The 6,083-nt window shown below is 36.6% G+C and overlaps 1 pseudogene; it reads right to left on the bottom strand.

Moving 5' to 3' along the window:
- The window catches only part of LOC106457819, a 39,618-nt pseudogene extending 33,758 nt beyond the window's left edge, over nt 1-5,860 (bottom strand).
- Nucleotides 5,861-6,083: the final 223 nt, after the last annotated feature.

Below are 6,083 nucleotides of genomic sequence, written 5' to 3' on the forward strand. Positions count from 1 at the left end.
GTAGACACTATGTGTGCTTGGCATTTTACACCTAGCTGTTGGGACTTTCACGATGGGGTTGGTGAGTGTCCCTCAACACCAACCACCACTGGTCTCTCCTTGAGGCTGACTTGTTGGTAATATTCTTTCTATACTGGCTCCTCATATGTCCTTGCTTCCCACAGTTCCAACAGCCTTTCTGGGTAGCAGCCTTTCCTGCTGTGGCATCTCCCCTGTGTTGAAGTTGCCAACATTGAGCTCTCTTGTGCCCAGGTTTGTTACAGTGCCAGCAAATTCCCTTAAACCTTTCTGAAAGCTGACCTTTTCTGGCCTTGAATCCAGAAGACTGTACCAACCTCGGTACCTCTGTGCCGGACTTAACGTAGGATTCAAATTCGAGAGCTCTGGCCATTGTGTCATGCATGATAGAGGGGTGTGCTTGCTTCACTTGTATCTTAAGTTGTGGACTGTCCAAGGCATCTACGAACTGATTCCTCAGCAACAACTTGAGGAGATCGGGTGGCGCAGTAGGGTAGGCCTTGTGTGCTATACTTTCCAAGTCCTGTGCCAGCTCTTGCAGGCTCTCCCCTTTAGCACGGATTCTCGTCCTAAACCTAGCCCTGTAGACTTCCGACTGATTTGGGGTTCCGTACCTGAGTTCTAGAGCCGCTACCAGTGCTCTATAGTTGTGCCTGTTGTCTGCTGACAACTGTCCAAGTATTTTCAGTGGTTGTCCTTTCAAGCTCGTTGCCAGATATATATCTCAATCACCCTTCCTTTATATCTCAATCATTGTATTTTAATCACCCTTCCTTTATATCTCAATCATTGTATTTCAATCACCCTTCCTTTATATCTCAATCATTATATTTTAATCACCCTTCCTTTATATCTCTGTCCATCCATTCATCTCTACCAGTAGCTCAAACTATGCTCTATATGCTTCCCACGGTGCTTTCCCATCGTATTCTTGTGGTTTCCTTCTTACTGAATCACTCCTAGTACTGACATTCATATCTGGGACGTGACTTCTAACAGGACTGAAGATGTCTGCATTAGGGTTTAGCTGCGGGGTCTGGAAGGGGCTTGCCATTGTCTGGGGCTGATTAAGTCGATGGTTAATGTATACTCCTTGTGTAAAAGACAATAGATCATCTTTTAATGTATCTAATTCGCTTTTAACTTTACTAATGTTTTCCATTTGTACTTCTTGTTTCCTTTCTTGTTCCAGTTGCCACTGTCGTAGTCTCTCTTCTTGTTTCTTTTCTTTTTCATCCAACAACTGCTGTAACTTCTCTTCTTGTTTATTTTCTTTCTCTTCTAAAACTGCTGTAACTTCTCTTCTTGTTTATTTTCTTTCTCCTCCAACCACTGCTGTAGTCTCTCTTGTTTATTTTGCTGTTCGAGCTGCCATTGTTGTAGGTTTTCTTGCCACTTCTGTAATCTTTCTTCTTGTTTCTTTCTTTTTCCTCCAACAACTGCTGTAATTTCTCTTCTTGTTTCTTTTCTTTTTCCTCCAACAACTGCTGTAATTTCTCTTCTTGTTTCTTTTCTTTTTCCTCCAACAACTGTTGTAATCTCTCTTCTTGTTTATTTTGTTGTTCAAGCTGCCACTGTTGCAGGTTTTCTTGCAACTGCTGTTGTCTCTATTCTTGTTTCTTTTCTTGTTTATTTTCTCGTTCTTCTTGTTTCTTTTCTTTTTCCTCCAAGAACTGCTGTAATTTCTCTTCTTGTTTCTCTTCTCGTTCTTCTTGTTTCTTTTGCTGTTCTTGTATTGCTGCCACCAAATCTGCTAAGCTGTAGTTTGATTTGCCGCTTCTCGTTTCCATTTTTTTTCTTATCCCACTTCTGACACCAATTTGTTACGTCTCTGTTTGTTAGTTAATTTTCCGTAAACTCGTTCCGACGAAACTTTAGCGACACAAGTCCTTTCTTAAATAAAACTGGTTTATTCTTTCTGAATATAACTTTGCGATACACTTAATTTCAACAGTCGCGCTATAACAAACGCTATAACAACGAACGTCTCACGTGCTCAACTTCAATAATACTCAGTTCAATTACACACACTCTCTGACTGCAGTTCAATTACTCATTGTTCCGTCACGTTGTGACCATCTTATATATACCAGACTAGCCCAATCTAATAGTCTCCCGATAATTCACGAAGTACGTGGCGTGATACTAGTCACGTGACCTCGCTGACGCAACAATACTTTTAGTTGATATTTTGTACTACAAAGCTTATCAAAGCTTTTAAAAAGGTCTAACGATAGGTCGTAGAATAGCATTGTAAGTATTAAGTATGGTAATATTTAGTTATAGCTAAAATAAAGCAAAAACCGTACACAAATGACTGTTAATTTATCTCTTTATCGAATATAGGCCGTACTTAATAAAGGCTTAACCAATGTTAGGCTTAAGACAAGTGGGTTTTATAGATTTCGGTGTCTGTAATTTGAATTATTTTGTATTATTCTAGAAATCCTGTATATAAAGAATTACTGTTGCAATGATGATACTGATTTGACCGCAAATGTTTTGCGGGTCTCTGCTGGTATTTACTACCAATCAGTTTTTAAATCCGTTCTACTGGACAGCCAATGGACCTTTTAACAATGGCTGAAGAAATTGATTAAAAAACCACACACATCACCTTCGAGCTTGACCTATTTTCTTGATAAGGGAATAGAGGTTTTTATCTTTCAGTGCAAATCTACACAATGAGATATCTGCGTCCTGAGCCACCGCGAGGAATCAAACCTGGATTTTAGCTTTGTAAATCCGTAAATTTACCTCTGACCCACAGGGGGACAGTTTTATACAAAAATCAAACTCACAGAAGAGAGAGAAACGCTATTTAAGTACTATTTTATCGTCCACCTTTCACTAGACATTGAGAAAACTATGTTTTGTTCTGTATTTTATATATAGAGAAACATTTGAATATTTTCTTCTTTTTTTTTGCCGAACTGCTCTTTATTTTATCGGTTTGGTAGGGCACATTTTTATACTGAAGAGTAGCCTGTGATGCTATAAAAGTTAACTAAAGAACAGTGTGGTAATTAAAATGGCTTGAGTTCTGTTTGCTAAACATATCCACTTTGGAGTGTTTATGTTTGTTTGAAGTTAAGCACAAAGCTACACAACGGGCTGTTTGTGCTCTGCCCATCACGGATATCGAAAACCGGTTTCTAGCCTTGTAAGTCCGCAGACATGCCGCTGTGCCACTGGGGGGCACCTTGGAGTGAAACTATATTGAATTATAGTCGCAACTATATTCCCGAGGGAAGATTAAAAGAGGATAGTCCAACACAGTTCAAAAAATACTACAAACCCTTCAGAACTGAGGGCGGATTATCAAATCAAAATGTTCACACTCTACACAAGCTAGCCATTTGTAACAATACTGTTTATATTTAAACTTATCATATATCACACAACAAAACTTTTTTCGCACCTAACCTGCAGAAATTTAAAATCTGTCATACAATTTAGTTTCTCCAGCCCTGGAATATATGCGTCACTTGTCGTGACTTTTATTTACACAAAGTATTTTGTAACCAGTTCCCCAAAACCACGAGATAAAGTCTTTCATCTCTGAATGAGTCTTTTTTTTTCGGCAGTTCCATGTTTAATGAGTGACATTGGCGGGGCTTCTGGAGATCGAATCTATGAATAATCCAGACACACATGCGCACACACAAACTTAATATTATCTTCTACGTCTTTAAGCACTATCCCCGACTTGTAATTCTCTGTATATTAAATTGAAACACACGAGATACCAGAAGCTATGAATATGAACTAGAAAAAGCTACTTATATGTTAGTTTAATTTTTCGGCCTAGTATGTCATGGTGGTTAGAGCGCTTGACTCCCAATCTGCGGATCGTGGGTTCGAATCTCATTACCAAGCACGCCCCTTTCAGTAGTGGGGGCGTTATAATGTGATGATCAATCCTACTTTCCGTTGGTGAAAGAGTAGCCCAAGAGTTGGATTCTATCACTTCTAAAATTAAAACGGCTAGCCCTAATATCCCTCGAATACAGCTTTGCGCGAAATTCAATAAACAGTCTTTTTTTTTTTTAGGGTATCAACAAATTTCAAAATTGAAGTATCAAAGATCTGGAACCCTTTGAACTCTGGAGCAAAGTTACGTTTATGACCTTAATTGTATTCTTCTACACAAAACTGTTTAACTTAATTTAAACAATAAAGGATAATAAATTAGAACTTATTATTAAACAGGAGAGAGTGTGTGTGTGTGTATATATATATTTTGTTACAGCAAAGCTACACCTGGCTATCTGCTGTGTCCACTGTGAAGAATCGAACCCCTGATTTTAGCGTTGTAAATCCGATGACTTACCACTGTCCCACCGGGGAACGAAAGAAAAAAAATGTGCAATTGGGGCAACAAACACCCTTCCCCTTGTTATTGCTATGAATGTAAAGGTGTGAATTTATAAACAGATTATATATATTCATGTAAGTGGTATGTGTGAAAACTAAATTTAAAAACAGTTTTCTTACATGAAAATAATTTCGTGGTTACCATAAAATTGTATGAACAATTTTTTCAGTAGACAGTAATTCAAAATGCATGTATTTGTAATTAAGCTTTCTCGTACGACGTGTCACTTCTTAAAAATAATTTTATTGTGGGTGTTAGACCACTTTTTTCTGACAAAAGTATTGATTTCACACCGTTTTTTTAAAGTTTACGTAATGCCTTGACTTTCTTGAAATGCGGTCTCATGTTTGTAAAGGCATTGTGTAGACATTTTTACAGTTAAGTATAATTTAATGTTTGTGTGGTTTCAGTGTATTAGCGTTTTGTTCAGTGGCCCCTTCATCGCCTTATAATAATGACTTATTCTAACTATTATTTAGATATTTTATTAGTTAATTAGACGATGATTATTACTAGCTCAAAATACATCAGTAAATTAACATATTAATTAAATAAATCATCTTTACAAACTCGACAATTTCATAAGAGTTCTTTAATACATGTGATCACGGCCAAAACCCTCGCAAAATTCTTGTAATTTGGCGTTTCTTTCGTGTACCTTAAGTATCAATTAATACACTGTATATTCTAAAACTCTATTCGTAGATTTAACTTTATTTATTACCAGTAAGTCGAGATTTTTTTAGATTCCTTGTAAAATTTTTAGATTTTTCTAGGCATGGTTTTAAATAAGGTTTTTTTTTTTTCTAATTTTTAATATCAAATTTGTCATCTAACCACAAAAAGCCTAGGTATGGCCAATAAAAAAAGGGGCAAAAAGAAAGAACAAATATTGCAAAATACTATTGTTAACCACGTTCATCCGTGAAGAAATGGATTTTACTGTTCTTAATTAAGAACCTGTCATTGACTAGACATTCGCTGAAAAATCAGGTCAACTGGAAGATAGAGGGCGCTTATTAATACTCTACTATATATGTATAGTCGCTCAGAGTGTTCTCTTCTGTACTCGCTTATATAGCGAAACAAGTAATTAAGTGACATATCTTTTCTCTAATTTCAAACTTTTTACACAAGCAAGCACAAACTAAGAAGAATGCAACTATGAATAAGTTTACTTTTTTAATTTACAAAAAGGCCGATTTAACGTTTATAGTTTGACTGAAAAATATACATTATCAAGTTTCTGTTTCATTTGTAAACTACATATTTGGCCAGCAATCAGAAAAGGGTAAATATTTTGTTTACCTCTCATGAAACGAAACAGCAACAAAAAACACTTACCTTTGCATTTGAGTCCCTGGTGAATTATTCCATACAGAAGTGAGCCACAGTGGTCACAAAAAGTAGGACTGGTATAAGTTTGAACAACAAAATGGTGTTTGGTCCGAGCGTCCTGTAACAGAATCCTTGCAACATTCATATACTGCGACTTTCACCAGATTCTTAAGTTCAGCAATTTGGACTCCATCAAATATACTTAGGTTAACTTAAAGGATTACTTAACAACTAAACATAACCCTCGCATGACAGTTAGTAAACGTAAAGGATTACTTAATAACGAAACATAACCCTCGCATGGCAGTTAGTAAACGTAAAGGATTACTTAACAACTAAACATAACCCT

This window comes from Limulus polyphemus, unplaced genomic scaffold (genome assembly GCF_000517525.1).
Source record: "Limulus polyphemus unplaced genomic scaffold, Limulus_polyphemus-2.1.2 Scaffold377, whole genome shotgun sequence".
NCBI lineage: Eukaryota > Metazoa > Arthropoda > Merostomata > Xiphosura > Limulidae > Limulus > Limulus polyphemus.